Genomic DNA, 23866 nt, shown 5'->3' on the forward strand with positions numbered 1-23866 from the left:
AGGACTACAAACTGGCCACCATATCGGACCCTCCAGCTGACACAAGCAACCTACAAAAGGCACACATAGAAACACACAAGTGGTGCCACAGCCATGTCAACAAGCTAAATGCAGAATAGTGTATAGTCAACCCCTGTGGAAACACAGTACATGGCCAGAAATTACCACATAGGTGTTAACCCAGTAAGTACATCAGGAGCAATAAGAGACCTGGGGACACAAGGTGATAGATATCCTGCATGTGACAACCATGTGTCTGTAGTGGTTACAGAAACATGTCATATACCCACCTAATCATGAAGGTAAGCACAGCTTGGTTAGGGTAGGTCAATGTGCCTCTCCAGTCATCCATCAGCAGCCTCACAATTGTGTACAATGGCCCTTCAGGGATGTACCATAGCAGACACCTGCAGCAGCTGGAAAGACCACACAAATACCCCACCAGGAGGATCGCAGAGCTGTAACAGATGCCATGTGTCGCCTGAGTAAAGAAACTGCAGCTCCACACAGTGCCATACTGCCTGGCTGGAGGTGAACTGTGCCTGATGTATAGAGCCATGACCAACCTGGTATCAATGGACATTTGGCACCATGTAAACACTGAATGCTGGTGACCTATACAGCTGACAGGCCTGAACCCCAGCACAGACATAAACAGGACATGCTGTACCGATTGGTCCATGACCCAGAAGCTCACTCCACCCACGACTAAACTCCCACTACAGGATATCCAGGAGTCCTCAGTGACTGTCATCCAGAGGAATCATGATGACTGGATGGGAGATGGTAGGTGTACCCTGGATAACACCTGTATGTCACGGGTAGACAGAGGCACAGCACACTAACCATGTCATATGTCATGGCAAACACCAGTAAATGTGTGTTGAAGGACAAACACTCTCTGACTAGCATTACAAATGGACTAAGGCACATGGCCATTGTTTGTCACTGTCCACACAAGTTGTGGAATACATTAACAATGTCGGACAATCATGTACTATGCTGTCCATATCTGAACAATATGCAACATGGTCATATTTGCACAACTGGCCCTCAACCAGTCTGGTGTGCTCACTATAAATATTACAAGCAGTGAAAGGACTGAAACCGATTACACTGTCCACCACAGTGAAAGTTCTGCACCAGTACACGATACGACAATACAACTGTTTGGTCAGCAGGAAAGGATGATGACAACTGTATGCAAACTATCCCATGGCGACCCTGCAGGCACAGCATAATGCCTATTAGGTTCAGACACAAAGCAGTTGGGCAGTAAGAACACAACCTGATGTCCAACACTCAACTGTACATGTGCTATATGGATGGCATTCACACACAAACAGAAATGTGGTGGTCCACAGATCCCAACATAAGGAAAGGTCACACTGGGCATGCTCGCACACTTAGATAAATGAGACGTGGCAGTCAAGAAGCCATACAAACTGCGAACTGGGCATACTCACACACTTAGGCCATGTCACAGTTCAGCAGTTGCACACACATATCTGGCATGTCTATGTGTTAACACAGGAACCTCCCACAATACCGACATCTGCCCAGTGCACACAGTGAAGTTACAACAGAGACATAAGTAAAGTACTGGATCCCACTCATATGCAAACATCTCCCACAGTACACACGTTGTTTATAGAGATAGGGAAGGCTATGGCAATAAAGACCCACAAACAGTATATGAGCAACAGATACTTGCATCTGACAGGTAAACATATGGCCGCAGAGTGCAATACTTGACTGTTGTCCCTAGGGAATACAGAAGGCTATCAACAGTGTATTTGGCGTCTGCCTCCACAGTACAGTAGGCCACTGTGCCTGTGCAAAGTTAATGCATAGATATGCTCTCCCCTGTACTGATGGATAGTCACAGATGTACATACCTCTTCATCCATAATGATGTCAGCAAACTGTACATATGTCAGGAGCAAATATTATACCCAGTAATGTGAATAGCGCACTCCGCTACTGCATCTCTAACAAGTGTCATAACATAGTTAGGTAGGGGTTTGAATCCTATGTATGTGAGGGAGTAGTGTGTGCAATTCCATGTGTATGAGAAATGTCCCTTTTGGCAACTATTACTACACAACACATGCTGCATATTCCACTGTCTAAACACTGATGATGTCAGCACCCTATAAGTACAGCAGGAGAAAGCAACCCCCCCCCCAGTAATGCAAATAGCTCACTCTGCTAATGCGTCTCTCACAAGTGTCATAACATAGTTAGGTAGAAGTGTGAATCCTGCAAGTGCCCAGTGTGTGTGGGGGAGTAGTGTGTGCAATTCTATGTGTATGAGAAATGTCCCTTTTGGCAACTATTACTACACAACACATGCTGCATATTCCACTGTCTAAACACTGATGATGTCAGCATCGTATAAGTACAGCAGGAGAAAGCAATCCCCCCAGTAATGCAAATAGCGCGCTCTGCTAATGCGTCTCTCACAAGTGTCATTACATAGTTAGGTAGGGATTTGAATCATGCAAGTGCCCAGTGTGTGTGTGAATGTGTGTGGGGGAGTAGTGTGTGCAATTCCATGTGTATGAGAAATTTCCCTTTTGGCAACTATTACTACACAACACATGCTGCATATTCCACTGTCTAAACACTGATGATGTCAGCACCCTATAAGTACAGCAGGAGAAAGCAATCCCCCCCAGTAATGCAAATAGCACGCTCTGCTAATGCGTCTCTCACAAGTGTCATAACATAGTTAGGTAGGGGTTTGAATCCTGCAAGTGCCCAGTGTGCGTGTGAATGTGTGTGTGGGGGAGTAGTGTGTGCAATTCCATGTGTATGAGAAATGTCCCTTTTGGCAACTATTACTACACGCCACATGCTGCATATTCCACTGTCTAAACACTGATGATGTCAGCAACCTATAAGTACAGCAGGAGAAAGCAATCCTCCCAGTAATGCAAATAGCGTGCTCCGCTAATGCGTCGCTCACAAGTGTCATAACATAGTTAGGTAGGGGTTTGAATCTGCAAGTGCCCAGTGTGTGTGTGAATGTGTGTGGGGGAGTAGTGTGTGCAATTCCATGTGTATAAGAAATGTCCCTTTTGGCAACTATTACTACACAACACATGCTGCATATTCCACTGTCTAAACACTGATGATGTCAGCACCCTATAAGTATGGCAGGAGAAAGCAATCCCCCCAGTAATGTTAATAGTGCGCTCTGCTAATGTGTCTCTCATAAGTGTCGTAACATAGTTAGGTAGGGGTTTGAATCCTGCAAGTGCCCAGTGTGTGTGTGAATGTGTGTGGGGGAGTACTGTGTGCAATTCCATGTGTATGAGAAATGTCCCTTTTGGCAACTATTCCTACACAACACATGCTGCATATTCTACTGTCTAAACACTGATGATGTCAGCACCCTATAAGTACAGCAGGAGAAAATAATCCCCCCAGTAATGCAAATAGCACACTCTGCTACTGCGACCCTCACAAGTGATCTAACATAGTTAGGTATGGGTTTGTATCCTACAAATGCCATGTGTATTTTTGTCACACAGTTTGTCCATGTGTGTGGGGTGTTGTTCCCAATATTGCACGACATACATTATATCAGTAATCTCAATGCACACATGATGTATGTGTGTGCCACCTACACATATGTACCTGTGAACTGCAGGAGATCCCATGTCCGAAGCCTGCCTCATGTGAATACATGGAATATGCATCAGACAACTGTATGACTGTGGTGTTCTGTGCAGGGGCTGCATGTGGTATGTGACTATACAGTGTGGGTTGTAGATGGTGTCATCCCACCAGCGAGGGATACATGATTGTTCTGGAGCATATAGTCCACATGTTGGTGATGAACAGGTGCAGCATGTTGTCACCACTTGTGGGAGTGGTAACAAGTTGTTCCATAGCAATGCAGGGAATGAATGATAAGAACCCTTCAGATAGGGTCTTGCAGCTAGAATAATGCTCACACTGTATGTTTGGGTAGTCGCAGTACAACCATATAATGGTGTGTGTAGAGACCGTCATATTCCCATTGTTGTCAGGAAGGCCAAGTGGGTTTCCTGGGTATGGGAGTGTGGTGTGTGCCAGGCTATGAACCTGAAGGCAGTCTAACCCACTGTGTGTTGCACATGGAGAGGCTCTGATGCTTTGTGCAGTGCCACCAACCTGGGGGTGGGTGTATCTCAGGTGCCTTTGGATACATCCCCCCTGTTCTGGTTTGGTGCATGTGTAGGGGATGACAAGCATGGTATCAGGAATGACCTGGCACTGATGGTGTGCACCTGGGAGCCTTGTACCAGGAGTCTGCTACTGCATGGATATTGCTGTACCCCATGCTAAGGACAGTTTCCTCTGCATGCATCTTGAGGTTTACACTGTTGCTGTTGAGTAGCATTGCTATTAGTGTCCTATCCCGTGTGATACCTGTGTAGGTGGCTATGTAATGTCAGTCTTGCATACAAAGGCACTATGTGTGTAGCAACAGCCTCTGCCAATATACAACGGCCCATGGGTGACAGGTGCAAGCTGTCCCAAGCAAAGCAATGTGGCTTGTCCAGCATGTAATCCCACACTGACAGGCATTGGATCCCCGTTGAATGTCACTGAAAGATACGTTAATTGCAGAAACGTATGATCCTGTCTACATATTGTGGCAGCATTCTTGGTGAGGGTGAGATGCTACTCAAGGCCAGGGTCATACCAGCCTGTGCCACAAGCTCAGAGAGACCCTCTATGTCCCCTAACATGTAGTCCAGGGAGGTGTGTCAGAGGTCATACACACTGGCACAGACAATGACTGAGTCATACTTCTACATGCCTTGGAGTGACTGGTATGCTTGTGAAATGTGGTGGATCATAGTGCCCAACAGGCAGCTCAGCATGACCATCACCTTGTTCAGCCTGTGAGCAGAACCTCAGTGTACGTGACGATAGAGGTACCTCATACAACTGTAGCAGGTGTGTTGTCAAGCCGTATGGCCTGTGACTGTTAGGCACACAGGCTTTGTGAGCTATGTGTTGCATGTGCTCCGCTCTGGCTTAAAGTGTGCTTGTGTGTCTGCTTTGCAGGTGTCAGCTGCTCAGGCAGGATGCTATTCTGAGAGCCCAATAATGTACCTGTGTGTGTCTGTGTTTGGATTGCGGTCATGGCAGGTCTATGGGAGACTGGTACTGTATTCACTGTAGTATCCCACTCCACTTGACAGGGAATGCCAGTGCTGTGTTAACAGAGCTTAGCCACCAGTTTGGCTATGTGGTTGCATCTCTCACATGTGTTGTATGTGTTTGGGAAGGGGAGAGGGTTGTCTGTGTACATGAGGCCCCTGTAACATTGCCACATGACTCACAGATTCACCAAATGGACCTGAGAGTACATCGACAGGTGACCTTTGCACATGCCACCATAGCATTGTGACTCCCATACTAAGTAACGACACTTAGGGCCAATGGGGAACAAGGTACTCAAGGTGACTATGTGAGGGTGTAGTGCTCCTGATTTGTTAGTGCTGGCATATATGAATGCTGTCTTGAACAAATGTGAGGTAAGTCATATGCAATGTGTTACAGGCAAGCTACATGCAAACAGGACAAACAGTGACGTTCTGTCAAGTGACACATGGACATCAGTACAGTAAGCAATATAGATGTCACTAGGGATCCACAGAGGCACTGTATATCTGCACTGCAGGTGGAATCAGTGTTTCAGGAACATAGCAGGCAAACATGTATACAAACAAAGCTACAGTCAGCAGGCCTGTATGTAGACTATGCTACAACAAACAAGGTGTATGACTTCCAGTAGGTAACAGTGCATATATGCAGGCACTATAAGGCAGTACCCAGACATTCACAGGTCAGACGGGCTGGGTCCAGCCGCACCCCACACAAGTGTATAAACAACGTACCTTTGTAATGTTGAATAACTGGCCTGATACCCAAGTGCTCATACCTGTAATAATGCACATGTCAAATAACAGACACTGAGCCCACACTCAGCAGTTCCAGACCTAGTATGATGTATGCTACCTGTCCTGGCACCAGAGTATCCTTGACATGTATGGACACTCTCCCTCCTGTCATAGTTAATTCTGTGTTTTGGTGCTGTCATGCATGGTATGAGGTGTGACCTTGTAGTGCTAGTGTGCTCTTGTGAGCCTTGAACCTGTTGTGTAGTACTGCACAGATATCAACATCCTGAAACATCTGCATTGCAGAGTTGTGTGTGGACAGCATGCATCTCGCAGTTGACATGGCCATCATTGAGTATCAATATGTACATTATTGTATCCCCTGTGCTACCTATGTAGGTGGCCGTCCCTTCACAGCCTCACCACCAATATGCAAAGATGGGCAGACAGAACACTGTGGTTATTACTGTGGGTGTACAAAACAATACATTGACAGTCATACTGTAACTGCATCAGGCATGCTGGTATATACCCACAATGCTATAATTACACTGTACTGTTGTCAACATCATACTATTACAATACGTCTATGTACTCACCCTGTGCATCAGCACCATGTTAACCTGTTCCTGCACCGATTTTACAGATTGCAGGAGGTGGCACAGTTTCATCATATGCACAGGGTGTGTACCTGGTATGCCTGAGTCTGCTATTGATACAACCAATTGACATGTCTGTGTGTGTGTGTTAGTGAGGGACAGCAGTACAAGATGGGGCAATGTTGATGCAGTGTATGCGGTAGCCCTAGGTGTTATCACTTTGCATGTGTGTATGAATGCACACAGTCCCACCTCATGGCTGCCATATACAGGTGTTTGTGGAAAGCCACAGACTGTACCTGCAAGGTCATACAGATCACTGTCTGTGGCCACGGACACGGTACCTGTGCCTGGCAGGGGTGCTATGGACCGTATCAGGTACTAAGCCAGACTGGGTACTGTCATCAGAAGCAGGTGACTGGAGACAGGTCCCTGTTGGGACTGTCCAGCGCCATGTGCACGTGGTCTCCTGGGGCAGTCTGATGACAGCACAGACCCAGCATTGCTGGGGCTGCTGCTGGCACTATGTGAGTGGCCGCGGCCCTGTTGTCATCTGCGACAGCTGCCAGCTGCTGCTGTTGCTGGCATATGGCCACATCGACGCCTCAACCATCCACCATTGCCCTGGCTCATGGACATGTAGTTGTGGAACAGATCTAATGTGTCCCCCCCCAATGTCTGTCAATGACCTCGGTGAAGTTGCGGATGGCACCCGCAACATCACGCATACCGTCACTCATGGCTGTGCGACATGCTCTCAGCTCCCTCAGACCCTGTCTGGTGTACCGTTCCATACGTGACTGTGCCTGCATTACAGCCCGAAATATAGCTGAGGTTGAAAGACCTCTGTGGGCATGCCTGATAGGGGCAGTACGCCCACGGATGCTCCCACGAGAACCCATGGACGTCTGCCTGTGTGGTACCGTGTCAGGACCCTGGCCATGGCTGCTGTGTGGGGATGCATGTGCCACCGGTACCACATTACCCTGGTCAATGCCCACTGTATCCTGTCCATCACCTAGGGACATTGGTGACAAAGGATGTATTGGCAGGATGACTGTGTGCATTGATGGGGTCGACAGCTGTGTAGCGTCAATTGGCTGACCAATGACGGACCCTGGCACACCTACCTGTGCCATTACACAGGTATCATCATTATCACTATCCACAGCAGCTGATTCAGGTTCCCTGCTGCACGACACCAGAGCAGCACCAGAACCTGTGGGAGTAAGACAGGAAACACAGTTTACAATGTGTACACAATGTCATCACTGATGCACACATGGGCACATGCACACATGCATACATGGGCACATGCACACATGGGCACATGCACACATGGGCACATGCACACATGCACACATGGGCACATGCACACATACACACATGCACACATGCACACATGGGCACATGCACACATGCACACATGCACACATGCACACATGGGCACATGCACACATGCACACATGGGCACATGCACACACCTCAGTATATGAGATATCACCCACAGACACAAACACGCCTGCAATCAAACACATAGCACTACTGCTCCAGCCTATTATTACTATTAGTATACAGAGTATTGAAGGTAATGGTATTACACACTCACCAGCATGGATAGGCTGCCTTGCTGTTACACCAGAGGGACCTGCAGAAAAGAGACATTTATCGTCAGTGGGCACAACTGTGCCATTGATACTGTGGGCATGGTACAGTTCAGTAGTGCAACAGTTAGCTTCCACATGTGTACTGCAGATATTGAGGATATCACTAATGCACAATAATTACCAAGATTACAGCTACAAAATGAGGACACACCTCACACATGCATAACCTAACAGTGTACAGAATGGTCAACTATACACATGGCATGTTACCTGCACGCTCTGTGTCCTGCTGCTGTGTGGCTCCAGCCTCCATCATTACACATGTATGCTGATGCTGTTGCTGCTGTGCTGGAGCCACAGTACTTAGGAGTAGTCCCTCCAGTCTGGTGAGGGGGGATGTCTAGCCACCCCACCACCTGTGGCAAGCTGCTGTCTGTGGATATCCGATGCACGCTGATGGACATATCTAATTAAATCACTGCAGTGATGGCATACCTGCTCATATGTCTGGTTATGTGTGCCTATGTCATTTACCTGATGGACCAGGTCTTGCCACAGTGCAGCCCTCTCCTGCTGGTTCTGGCTGGTGTGGGAAAAGAGTACAGCGTAATCCCACACCAGGCTCTGGTGTATCTCCTCCTCCTCTGCAGCGGAGTAGACAGGGTTCCGCTGGTGAACCATGGCCCTGAAAAGGAGAAGGAAAATATGTCAGCAATATCTGTCAGCAAACTATGGCACACATAATACACATAATACTCGACTGCAGTGATATAACTTAAGCACCATATATAGCATCTGCTTGTCTATTGGGGGATACACATGTAAATGACCAGATATCAGTGCTCATCCGACAACTGTGCAACAGTACCTGGCACACTCCATACGATAGACTAGTATACTGCAGCAGTCAACACACTGTTTCAGGTACAATACACAACCTCACACTGGGGGTTTGTGTCAAGGTACTGTATGGGGAACATTATCAGCCCATGCACTGCACACAATGCATGTTACATATTTCACTGGTAATGCACACTACTCTTACTTGCCATAACCCTACCTACACCACAGTGACATACAGGGTAACACAGCACAACATATGGCAATGTAGTATGTGTTGATCACAATACCTCACACACCTGTCTCTGGCCTCACACCAAGAACATACACTACCATGACAGACAGACAGTCATGGTGAGCAATCACACCAGTACACAACATGCACCCAGTCACTAGCACACTCATTCCACCTCACATATTCCATTTGCAATGTGTTCATGGGTGTGCACTGTGTCTTAGGTAGGTAGCGTGCTTTTGGCCCTGGGCCTACAGCAGCATACTGTTATGCTACCCTGCCCCTTGTGACACATGTGTTATGATCGTACCTGCTCCTTACAAACAGTTACACAGGGTGACTCATATGGCATATTACCTATCTGCATAACATTCAGCAGGGGTATGTCTGACATCTACTCATGGGGAGCCTTGCTTCTTAATTCTGTGTGGTCTACTACAGGGTATGTCATATCTGTGGGTAGGGTCCTGTACCTCCACTATGTGCTTCATACTGCAGTGACAAGGACGACAGACATAGGTAATTTGTGTTGTGGATGTTGGAGGTGTTACCATGGTTATTAGACAACTGTCATGAGTGTGACCGAACTATGTATATCCAGCAGTGGTAACCTCTATGTAGGTAGTCTGTGTGCGCTCTGTGGTGTTTGAGTGCATTGACACAGTTACTTGCATATGTCTGTGTCCTACTCCATATCTGTAGCTGTCATGGGAGGTACATACCGTGTAGGACATTGTGGGGTGTGGAGGGGTACAGTGATCTACATGTCCATAGCTGACACACCATGTCCGCTGACAAATTCCATGTACAGGTATTACAGGACTAGTGTGCCACTGTGTATATCAATGTGGAGCCTATTGTACACTTGTTGCCCCTGTTCCCCCCTGACACATGCAGTGGTGGGCAGGCATGTACATATGTGGTGGTTACTGGTGTCAGTGTTTTTGAATGGGGTATGGTACTCCAGTATCCACACTGGTGTTCACTCCATGCCTTTAACACCAGGCACCTGTTGCAAGACATCTGCACACATGTGCCTCACACAGTCTATATATATATATATATATATATATATATATATATATATATATATATGTATATATATATTGATATATTTATATCTGTATATAGATATATATATGTTTGTATATATGTATATAAAATATGTATATATAGATGTAGATATATACATATAGATGTGGGGAGAGAGGGGGGGTGAGGGAGTGGGACAGAGAGAGAGAGATAGTCATATACAGACATATCTGTTGTCAGTCAGATCTATCTGTATATGTATATGTCTCTACAGATATCTATATATGTATGTGTGTATTACATATATCTGTACGTACATATTCTACCAATCTCGATGTCTGTGCAGTAAGTGAGAACCTGGTTCAAGGCTCCTGAGAGCACACCAGCGGTACCAGGCTATATCCCGTATCATGCTTTTTGGCCCCAGGACTCGGGACAAAACAAAAAGGGAGGGGGTGTGTCCATATTCATGAAGGACACACACACACCTCCAGGTTAGTGGCAACACATGAAGCATCACAGACCATCCTGGTGCAGATAACCGTAGGCAAACCTGCTATACAACTGGTAGCATGTTACAGTCCACTCTCCCAATCTCAGGGACCACAGTCAGCCTTCCTGTAGACATTGAAGGATATGAATGTCCCACCACACACCATCATATTGGGATACTGCAACTACCCTAACATACACTGGGTGCATTATTCCACCCCAAACACCCTAGCCCAAAGGTTCTCGGAATTCACTAAGTCAAATGCAATGGAACAGCTAGTCACCTCTCCCACAACAGGAGATAATATACTAGACCTGCTCATCACAAACATGGGGACAATGTGCTACACACCGGATGTATACCCCTCACTAGTCACATCTGACCACAGACTAATCCCCCTGGATATACATATCCCACCTCCCCCACAACACAAATGACTACAGTGGGAAACCTCTCACATGCCAACTTTACACTTCTTATAACTGAGTTGGTATCCTTAATGCCCACTGGGCCAGGGTAAACCACTTCCCACAATGCAGACACCTTCACATATGCTTTCTACGGACATCTCCAAGAATGCATGGATCATGCAATCACAAATGAATCCATGACCCTCTCCACCAAGGGCAGGCATCCTGACTGGTGGACCCCAGCATTGAACAAATTGTATAACAACAGAAGGTAGCTACTGCACGGCAGAGCATACTTCCATAGAGCTACGGCATCTCTGATCAGCAGTAGTAGAAAGATACGTTTTGTTGTACAAACATGCAAAGACAACAATGAGAGGAACATCGCTATGGTCACTACAGATAAACAAGTCCTTCTTCTGCTATGTTACACACCTGGGTGGGAACCCTCAGTTGTGTTCACAGTTAGTTCACAGTGACAAATGCTACACTGAACACACAGATAATGCCAACATTCTGGCAGACAAGTTCAGTGCAGGTTTCTCCCCTCCCTCACCCACACATGTGGAATTACTTATCCCCGCTGACTGTAACCTCCCTGTCATCTCAGATGTCCAGCTGGGAACCACCCTCAGCAGAGCTGTAAACACAGCATCAATGGGACCCAATGGTATTGCAGGTTGCATGCTACGTGAACTGCAAGAGGAGCTACACATGCACATTAAATGCTATTCAGCCGTAGCCTTACTACAGCATATGTACCTGGACACTGGCATACAGCAACAGTAGTCTCACTCCACACAGGAGGCACCTCTACAGACCCTGGTAACTACCGCCCCATAAGCTTAACCAGCCTGGTCTGCAATACTATGGAAAGGATCATTATGGTACCCATACACAGAGACATTGGGGACTTAGACACTTGATCCCACCTGGTTTGGCTTTGTAGAGGGCAGATCCTGCCTTATGAACCTGGTTGACCTTTTCAAATAAGTCACTAGAGCCATTGACGAGGGCACAGCGGTCCATACAGCCTACCTGGACTTGCCTACGGCTTTCGACACAATACCGCACTCTGGCATCATAGACATGATCAACAGCTGAAATGTAAATCCATATGTCACATGATGTTTTGCAAACCAGCTAACGGATAGAAACCCTACAGTCAAACTCACTGGGGCCATGTCAGACTCAGAGCCAGTCACATGTGGTGTCCCACAGGGCTCTGTCCGGGGACCGCTCATGTTCGGCATATAATTCTCAGATGTGGAAGCAGACATGGGAGGGTAGTGGCTGACAGTGTTCAAAAATGACTGCATACTAGGCACCATAGGCGATACACCAGCTGACACATACATCCTACTGACAGACCTCATGGACACCAACAACTGGTGCCGGAGTCATGGCCTTACACTGCATGCTACGTAATGTATACTCATACCCTTTTGGACGGACAAGGTACCCACATATTATCACATAGACAGTAACCCACTGAGTACAGACAAAGTAATCGGAGACCTGGTGACACTGATCAATGCTGACCTCTCATTTGGCACCCACGTTGCCAAAGTGGTTGGATAGACTTCCTACGTTGCCCACCTTATAATGAAGGGATTCACATCCAGATCAGAAGGGGTCATTGTACCCCTATACTCCTCCCTTATCAGGCCCATGACTGTGTACTATGCCCCATTTGGTATGTACCTCACCTTCCACTTGCAACAGCTAGGGGGACCCCATAAGTACATCACCAGGAGGATCAAGGGTCTGCAACAACTGTCATATGCTGCCAGACTAACGTAACTCATGCTCTATTCCATAGCATACTGCCTACGTAGGGGTGATCTGTGCCTGATGTTGTAGGCCATGTCCAATCAGGTATTGATGGACATGTTCCACCTCATACAATCCAAATCCATCAGCACCACAACAACTATGGATGTAAACCTCAGCACACATATGAATAGGACATACTGTAGGGACAGATCCATCACTAAGAGGCTTCCCATACTGTGGAACAGGATCCCAGTTCATGTTAGGCAGAGACCCTCACTGACACTCTTCATGTGCATTCTTGACAGGTGGATGGGAGATCATAGGTTTACAGCAGGGGTCATCTCTGTGTCACTACTAGACTGAGGCACAGTAAACTAATGCTATTATGTAGGGGGCTCTTCACTGTGTCACTACTATACAGAGGCGCAAGTTTCTAAATCTATTCTATACACTGTCTGCAGATAGCCTAGTACTAAACTATGACACTGTGAAACTATATATGTCTATATATTTCTACATCCCTCTCTATCTATGTATACACATATGCATATTATATATATATATAAATACATATCTCAATATACAGACATATACACATGTTTTATATATGTATATATATATATATATATATATATATATATATATATATATATATATATATATATATGTATATATATATATATATATATATATATATATATACTCCTTTTTAGTTCCACATATGTATACACACAGTAACGTACTGCTGAACATCCATTACTGTAAACCTACTTGTACATTGCACTACAACCTACATTTCTATGTGCACATAGCTACCGTCACATACATATGTATGTGGAGCCTTCAGTGACAGTTGCAGTATATCCCCGGCCCTATGCACATCTTCATATACATAGATACAGACCAATTGCACATCTGGAGGGTTCACAGTATGTATAGTATTATAGTAGTACTTTACATTACATGTGTTTGTTGCAGCTGTTTGCGTAGGCTTCCAGTTACTTGGCCTGCTGTCAGCCTCTTTGTTTTGTTGTTACAGGTTTTTTTTTCTTTCTCTTTCTTTCTTTCTTTGTTTTTTTTTCTCTCTCTCTCTCTCTCTCTCTCTCTCTACCTCCAGCGGGTGCAATGAAAGTATTGCATGTGTGGACTGGGAGTACAGGATGCTTTTGTAGGTATCTGCACATGTCCATGTGATGGCCTCTGCACCAATTGTTAGCCAGCATTTACTAATTGCATGCAGCCTGTTGTGTAGTGATTGCAGTTCTCACTGTGATTATAGGACTGTGCTATAAAAAGGTCTGTTAGGTAGGCGTAGCCCTTTCAGATTATCAGGGTGGGGACCATGCTGGTTTGCTGTGGACACTGTTCTGTGAGTGTAAGGGTTGGTATGTCTCTCATATTTCAGGCTGTGTTGTAGACACTGCAATGCATGTTGTTCTGTAAGCTGAGTATTCCTTCCTCCAGTGTCCTGTTCTCCGTGTGTATGTAAACTGACACCTACGACTAGTAATACTGTGTATATGGGTGTGTGTGCTTTCCTGTGGGGATTGTGGTGTAACTGGTACATAGCAGTGGCTCTTGCAATCTGTTGCTATGGCTTCAATATTTGGCCTTTACATTCACTCCTTGTATGCCTGCTAGGTGTCTTTCCTGTAATGTGTTGCTATGGCTTTCCTATTTTCCATTTACATTCACAGCTTGTAATGCTTGCTAAATCTGTTTGGGCAGCAATTCCCTATGTGTTTGTTGTGGTAGGGTGTTACTGCATGCGGTGTGGTCTGGCCATGGTGTGGGCCTTGACAATTACAGGGGTATTTGAGCATGCTGCTGAGCAGGCCTCAGATACTCTCCGGTGCATCTTTTATCAGCCTCATGGAATGGTACATAGCAGTGGGTTACTCCAATGACATATTCTGATATTCTGCAGTTGTGACTGTGGGTTATTTCAAGCATATGTATTAGTACACCATTTGTGACGTGCAGGTGGTGCATACCTTCAGTCAGTCATAGTTACCATTGCATGTGTAGTTACACCTTTCTGCCTACTGTTAGTACATTTGACAGGGTGTCAGTGGGGCACAGTTGACATTTGTTTTCACATCAGGGACATCCCTGTAACTCAGTCACAGTTGCTATGTCTGATCTCTTGACTATTCAACTATGGCAGTGTTTATCCTGCTCTCAGTATGTGTGTGGCTTGCCAAATGCTACTGTGACATTATTACCTAGTAGCTACCAGCTAGCATGACTGTTTCTCAGCACACAGTACTATTTTACATATCCACTAGATTTGACAGTAAATATACATGACATGCTTTGTGTACTAGACTTGCTATATTCCCTTTACATTAATTCCTACTATTTTATGATATATTTCTTTCAGAACAATGTTCTTGTATAGCAGTCATGGCTTAGTGGTAAGTCATGCAGACTAGTGTTTCCATGGTCCTGGGTTCGAGACTGAGGGAGGTATTTTATTTTGCTGCTGAGAAAACTACAGGCCTTGTCATTCAGAGTGACTAAGGCACTTTTAAGCAGTTGTAAGCAGTTTAGCGCTGGTTTGCATGGAGGTCACGCATGCGCACTGCCGCTTAGCTTCGCGCACACACACTTAGCTAAGCGCACATAAGCGCACTCCTGCTTACTACTGCTTAAAAGTGCTTACTCTCGCACACACCAGCGCTATTTTCTTTTAAAGAAAAGAAAATGGGGAGATAGGAAAGTGGTGAAAAAGGGGGCACAAAGAGGGTAGGACAGTAGGAAAACAAGCTCGGGTTTTGCAGGAGGGATGTAGGAAAGGCCCATAGCTGCCCATTTCTTCATCAGCAACAGCTGTGCATATGTTTGTAATTTGGTGTGAAATTTGAAACATTCCACCCCTGAGAGAGGTGGGAGGACAACAATAATATTTGTTGTACAGCCAATTGTAATTGCCAGTTTACATGTCCAGCAGACATGTGTGCAAAATGGGCAGCTATGTATGGGGCGTAATTTTTTTGTGGGTACAGTGTGCCCTTTTTTTTTTTTCAGGTGAGAGTGGTATGTCAGGTACGGGACGTCGGTATAGCTGGGGAGGTAGGTAGGGGAGGTTAACAGACAAGACAAAGAAGACGCATACAGGGGTGGTGTATGACACATGTGGGGGGGTTACACAATTGACGGGGATGGATGTTTGGATATCTCGAGCCCATGAGCCCACAGATGGCAACAGTGGAACTGAGATCCCCACCCATGGGCAGTTGCCACTGTGCCTTCACTGCCCAGGATGGGGCTGTGCTGGGGGCTGTGTAGTCCGGGCAGCAGGCACTCCCATGAGTTGTGCCACCAGTGCCTCAAGCTGGCGTAGGGGCCCAAGCACAGTGTGCCAGATCTCCCTACGCACCACAGTCCGGACACTACGGAGGGTGAGTGGATGTTCTCCTCCAGCTATACTTGCAGAGGGGGGACAAGCCCCATCCCCTGCAGCGCTTCCACCCACAGGTGGCACAGGGCCACTGGAGGAGGGTCCGGCCTGGGCTCTACTGCCAGGTGCACTCGCCAGCTGAGGTGGGAGAGGTGGGTCCGCTGGAACCCGCCTTCCCTGTCATCCTATGTTTTGCATTATGTTATGACAGTTTGGGTTAGTAACGTACAATACCATTCACATTTAGTTGTAACAGCATGCATTAGTATTCCCATTAACCAAACACCCATAAATTCAAGCCATTGAACAGCAAGCATAACACATGCATAATTTCAACAGCAATACACAATTCAACAACATGCAGGGTTGATTGATGGCAACAGGCCATCAGGTTTGGATGTATGAACAGGGCACATGCATCAACGTACATGCAAATATGTATGAACCAACAGGACAAATGTCCAGGGGTGTTAATTGTGAATGCACATGCCCATTTCACGTGGAATGGATTATTTGTGGTTATAGGGTAGGGTGAAGAAATATTTCATTAACAACTTCAAATACCTATACATATGCTGTACATTTCTACTAGCTGCAGATATATACACACTACAGGTCTGACTACAGTTTCGTATGTGATAACTAATTCAGGTTGGTGATAGGACTGTTACTGCTACATCAATATACATTTCATATTTATTCATACACATTCATATCTGGCTCTGTTCAGCTACATCATCCTGCTACATTTGCTTTATATGGCTATAGACAACTATGGATGTTTGGTATTTCATACAACCATACTATCTGCATATTGCAAACTGAGAGCAACATATCCAGATTTTGGGACACATATTCCAGCTTCAGTACTTTTTTCAACACATGTTGCTGTTTGGTTCTGCCTATCACATTCATTTCATTCTGTACTGACTGCAGTATACTTTATTCAGGAGTTATTAATACTTTATTGGTGGATTCATACCTGTTTCTCACACTCTCTCACTTGTTTTATTTTTACAATTCAGGATGGTACTTAATTCTAGGTTTTATTGACATGTTTTACTTTTAGTTATAACAATCCTTTACAACAGTCTCACTTGTGTCATGTTTCAGAATTTAAACAGGGATATATTTCACACGTGTTTTACTCAGCTTCTGTAGCTGTACTGTTTAGCCTGCTGCAGGTTATGTACTATTATATTACAGGTGGGACATCTCTATTACAGACTTGTTTCAGTTTTATTTTCAGATTACAGGCTGCATCACACTTTTGTAATCAAGCAATACTTGCAAACTCTCTTACACTGTTACTTGCACATTTTATTAATAAGTGACTATACTGCACTCTTTTGCAAACTGTCATACTTATATATTTTTTTACAGTTACAGGGAGAGAATTACTGACCTGCCTGGTAGCGCAACCGCACCAGCCTATCGGCATAGGCTCGACGGTTCATGGAATGGACACCTGCAGCTGTAATATAAATGAAGTAATATTGGAATACACATCTCCATAATATCAGCTAGGTTAATTTCCTATATAAATAATTACATGTAACTTACTCAGTAGTGGGGCGTTGGGCATTTGCCGGGCCTCCTGGATCCAACAGTTCAGTTGGTCCTGCTTCCGTCTCTTCAGGTCCGCATGGTGGTGACGGACCTGTTCACCAGTCCTTGGTATTCCTGTGGCACTGGTGAGATTGTGTGCCAACCGGTCCCACGCCTCAGCCCTATATGCTTCCCACAGGACCTGGCCCTGCATGAGTTGGGCCTCATGATCATGGACGAGGAGCCAAACCATATATTTGGACTCCTCAATGCCCCACCTCTGTGCTCGGAAGCAACTACCCTCTCCTACACCTGCCATCCTGGCTGCAAGTCGGTTCCACAATTGGTTATGCTGTGTATTCCCACCTATGGGGCTTATATATGCCATTTTTCCTGCACTTATCTGTGATTGGCCATTTTGGAATTGTATCAGCTTCACAAAACCTGCTTTGTCATGCTCCTCTTTCTATTCATTCCTATATATATGCTATTACTGCATTTCTAAGTGCAACTGTCATGGCTTAGTGGTTCAGTACTTTGACTATGGTGCATGGTATCCTGGGTTCGAGCCTGGCCATTGCTTTTTATATTTTATGACTGTCTACACAGGCTAGGAGGTGTGTCTGCGTAAAGGCAGCTTTGATACAGCTTGCTCAATGTTGCCTGCCGGTTAACTTGTTGCCGCGATGCACAGCTCCATGCAAATGGGTTACACTGGTTTATGCATCATTTGGCTGTCAGCAAGCATATTGCGCTCAGCTCAGCTACGGGCACACAGTTTCAGTGTGTTAACATGCTGCTCAACCCCGGGCACTCATTTTACACCTGTTAAACCACTGCTCACCTATGGGTACTCATTTTATACCTGTTAAACCTACAGGCAGATATCCTCAACTTGTTAGACTGTAGCTCAGCTATAGGCACATCTGACATTTTGTTTTTCTTTATTATCTCACATTTCTTCAAAATACATGGCCCATTTCATTACATTTTACATAAAATATAATTTTAAATATGTACATATATGTCAGGGAATTGTTTTGTGCTTATTTCACTAAAAATAAAAATTGATGTTGTGGGGGCTCGAACCATGACTGCCTCCTCTTCAGCCAACGTCTCTACTGCTACGCTATTACTTCTTGGCTTACTTTATACATTTGGTTCTTATATGCTTTTCCACTGACTGCTAACTGTGGCTAAGCGCCGGGCACGCCCGCGCAGACGAGCGCACTCACGGGCAAACATCTTTGCAACTTATAAAAAAATATATAAGATGTTCATTTATATATTTTATGTTCATAGTCTGTGGGGGCATGTGTTGTGTTTATTCACATTTACATGGACTCTGTCGTGGGGGTTTACTTTCGGGACTTTTACTCTTCTGGGGGCGTGTCTGTTTGCAGGGCTTGCCCTTTGGACACTCCCCCTACTGTCTTACATGGACTGTGTTAGCCTTAGGTGTGATTCAGCATGCCCTCATGCATATGCATGGCATGCTGACGTCACACCGTTTAACTGCAGCCTCCGTGTAAGCCTTGTAACTCTTACATGGAGGCTTCGTGAATCCCGCCCAATATTTTTATTCATCTGCTGTGGACTACTTGGAAGTAATTTTGTTTGCATATATATATATATATATATATATATATATATATATATATATGTGTGTGTGTGTATATATATATATATATATATATATATATGTATATACATACACATATATATATATGTATATATAAATAAAATATATGTGTGTGTGTGTGTGTGTGTATATGTATATATATATATATATATATACATATATATACATATATATATATATATATATATACATATATATATATATATATATATATATATATATATATATATATATATATCTATATATTACACACACACACACATATATATATATATATATATATATATATATATATATATATATATATATATATATGGGAGCAGCACCTTTTATGAAGAAATCAGCCCGTCAAATGCTGACAGATTGCATAGCAGCTGATTAAAGTATACTGGCTTTGTCAGTGCGAGACTGTTCTATGGTGGGGTTTGGGGAATATACCCTTTCCAGTGTAGTGTAATCTTGAAGTTGGTTTGTAACCGCTTATCTGTATTTGATTCTGTCATTAAATTCAATGTTTTTATTCATCTGCTGTGGACTACTTGGAAGTGATTTAGTTTGGTGGCTAAGCTCTCTCAACTCAGTACTGGCGTAACCAGTCAGGAGAAGAAGGAAACCACACTCACTACAATTCCAGTCTCACATAGACCTACCATGACAGCAAACCAAAAACATAAACACACAAAAACATACTCGGAGGCTCTAAATAAAAATCTGTCTAAGCAACAGAGACCTCCAAAGCAGACACCCAAGCAACCGCTACCCAAAACAAAACACGTGCAACAAATAGCTCATAAAGCCAGTGTGCCGAACAGTCACAGCCCTTAAGGCTAAACAACACACCTGATACACTTGTAATAGGTGACTCTATCGACAGGCACACCGACATCCCGCTCACCAGGCTGAACAAGGAGAAGGTCACGGTGAGCTGCCTGTCGGGCGCTAGGATCCGCCACATAACACAAGCACTCAGGTCACTCCAAGGCAAGTACAAATATGACTCAGTCATTGTCCATGCTGGTGTGAATGATCTGAGATGTACCTCCCTGGACTACATGAAAAGAGACATAGAGGAGCACTCTGAGCATGTAGCCCAGGCCGGTATGACCCTGACCTTGAGTAGCATCTTACCCTCACCAAGAATGATGCCACAATATGAAGACAAGATGATCAATTTCAACAATTGGCTTAAGTATTGGTGTCATTCAAAGGGGATCCAATGCCTGTCAGCCTGGGATGACATGCTCGACAAGCCAGGATGCTTCACTAGGGACGGCTTGCACCTGTCACCCCTGGGCTTTCGGATATTGGCAAAGGCTCTTGCCACCCCCATAGTGCCTTTTTTAGGCAAGGCTCAAAAGACAAACCCACCTCCATAGATATCACAAGGGATAAGAAACTAAGAGTAATGCTACTCAATGCCAGAAGTCTAAACCTCAAGATGCACGCACTCAAAACTCTCCTTAGCATAGAGAACATCGATATCTGTGCAGTAACAGAAACCTGGTTCAAGGCTCCCGAGAGCACACCAGCACTACCAGATTATACCTCATACCATGTTTTTCGGCCCCAAAACTTGGACCGAACCACAAAAGGAGGGGGAGTATTAATATTCGTCAAAGATACCCACACCTCCAGGTTGGTGGCACAGCACGAAGCATCAGAGACTATCCATGTGCAACTAACAGTGGTTAAAACTGCCTTCCAGTTTATAGCCTGCTACAGACCACCCTCCCAAACCCAGGAACCCCACTTGGCCTTCCTGAGAACACTGGAAAATATGAAGGTCTCTCCGAACACCATTATATTTGGTGACTTCAACTAACAAAACATAGACCGGGAGCATTACTCTAGCTCCAACACCCTAACCCAAAGGTTCCTAGAATTTATAAACTCAAATGCTATGGAACAACTTGTTACCACTCCCACAAGAGGGGGAAACATACTGGACCTGATCATCACCAACATGGGGACTCTATGCTCCAGACCAGAAGTGTAATCTCACTAATCTCACTGGATATTCACATCCCGGCCCCAGCCCCTGCCCAGAAAACCACAGTGAAAAACTTCTCTAAAGCAAATTTCACACTCCTCAAAACCGAGGTGGAATCCTTCAAAGCCCCCGGGCCTATGGAAAATACGGCCCAGACCGCAGAATCCTTTATAAATGCATTCTATGAACACCTTCAGGAATGCATGGATCATGCAATCCCAAACAAAACCAAGACCCAATCCTCCAAAGGCAGGCGTCCTGTCTGGTGGACCCCAGCCATAAACTATACAATAGAAGGAGGAAGCTACTACATGATAGAGCAAAATCCCAAAAAGGGAAGGCATCTCTGATCAATATTAGCAAAAAACTACGGGCACTCATAAAATCGTCTAAGGCCAGCTTCAAGAGAAAAATTGCACAGGACACTAAGGATAATCACAAGGCTTTCTTTAGTTATGTTAGAAACCTGGGTGGGAATTCCCAGATTTGCTCAGAATTAGTCCAAAATACAAAAAATACACCAAACCCACAGACATTGCCAACATCCTAGCTGACAGGTTCAGCGCAAACACCCCCCCCCTTCCCCACCAAAAGGGCAAATATCTATCCCAGCAGAGTGCTGCCCCCCTGACATCTCAGATGCTCAGGTAAGAGCCGCCCTCTCCAAAGCATAAAACACAGCATTAATGGGACCAGACAGTGTCCCAGGCTGCGTCCTACATGAACTCCAAGAAGAACTAAACCCAAACATAAAACTATTGTTCAATCTCAGCCTTACTACAGGATATGTACCCAAAGAGTGGCGTACAGCAACAGTGGTCCCTCTCCACAAAGGTGGTGACTCAATGGATCCTGGAAACTATCGCCCCATAAGCCTGACTAGCTTGGTCTGCAAAGCTATGGAAAGGATCATCATGGACCTCATAAATAAAGATATTGGGGACCTACAGACACTGGATCCTACCCAGTTCGGCTTTGTTAAGGGCAGATCCTGCCTCTTAAACCTGGTCAATTTCTTTGAAACAGTCACCAAGGCCATTGACGAGGAGAAGGTGGTCCACACAGCCTACCTGGACCTCGCAAAAGCCTTCGATACAATACCCCACTCGGGCATTATAGATAAGCTCACCAGCTTAAACATAAACCCCTATGTCACTAGATGGGTTGCAAACTGGCTCAAGGACAGAACCCACATGGTTAGAATTGTTGGAGCCATGTCAGACTCCAAACCAGTTACAAGTGGCATCCCACAAGGCTTAGTCCTGGGACCTCTCTTGTTTGGAATATATTTCTCGGAGGTACAGGCCAACACGGAAGGGCTGTGGCTGACCAAGTTCGCAGATGACTGAAAACTGGGCGCCATAATAGACTCCCCAGCCAACACAAGCATCCTACAAAAGGGCCTCATAGAAACAGACAACTGGTGCCAGAGCCATGGCCTCAAGCTAAATGCCAAAAAGTGTATCGTCATCCCCTTCGGCAAAAACAAAGTACCCACAAATTACCACATAGATGGTAATCCATTAAGTACGGAAGAAGTAATTAGGGACCTGGGGACCCAAGTTGATAGCAATCTCTCATTCGACAACCACGTGGCCAAAGTGGTTAGAAAATCATTTTATATAGCCCACCTAATCATGAAGGGATTCACATCTAGATCAGGGGAGGTCATCGTGCCTCTTTACTCATCCCTCATCAGGCCCATAATTGAGTACAATGCCCCTTTTGGGATGTACCTTACCAGACACCTGCAGCAACTGGAAAGACTCCAAAAGTACCTCACCAAGAGGATCAAAGGGCTCAAACAGATGCCATATGCTGCCCTGTTAAAGAAACTCCATCTCTACTCAGTGGCATACCGCCTGCTCAGAGGCGATCTGTGCCTGACGTATAAAGCCATGTCCAACCCGGAATTCATGGACATGCTGCACCTCAGAAAATCCAAATCCCATCGAGTTACGCGCTCGAGAGACTTGAACCTCAGCACTGAAATAAATAGGACATGCTGGAGGGACAGATTCATAACCCAGAGGCTCCCTTCACTCTGGAATAAAATCCCAGTCCAGGTTAGGCAGAGTCCCTCATTGACTCTCTTCAAGAGGAATCTTGATGAGTGGATGGGAGATCGTACATTTACTTCGAGTATCACTTCTGTGTCACTGTTAGACAGATGCACAGTATACTAACCTCGAAAAAGGGCATAGCAAAATTCATTTTAAAATGGGTGGCGAAAGCCAAACACACTCTGGCTAGGCTTTTAAATGCCCTAGGGCAGATAGCCTAGTATGAAGCTATGAACCTATATATATATATATATATATATATATATATATATATATATATATATATATATATAAAATGTGTGTGTGTGTGTGTGTGTGGGTG

The sequence above is a fragment of the Protopterus annectens genome, chromosome 2.part2 (genome assembly GCF_019279795.1).
Source record: "Protopterus annectens isolate FY-2018-M chromosome 2.part2, PAN1.0, whole genome shotgun sequence".
Classification (NCBI taxonomy): domain Eukaryota; kingdom Metazoa; phylum Chordata; order Ceratodontiformes; family Protopteridae; genus Protopterus; species Protopterus annectens.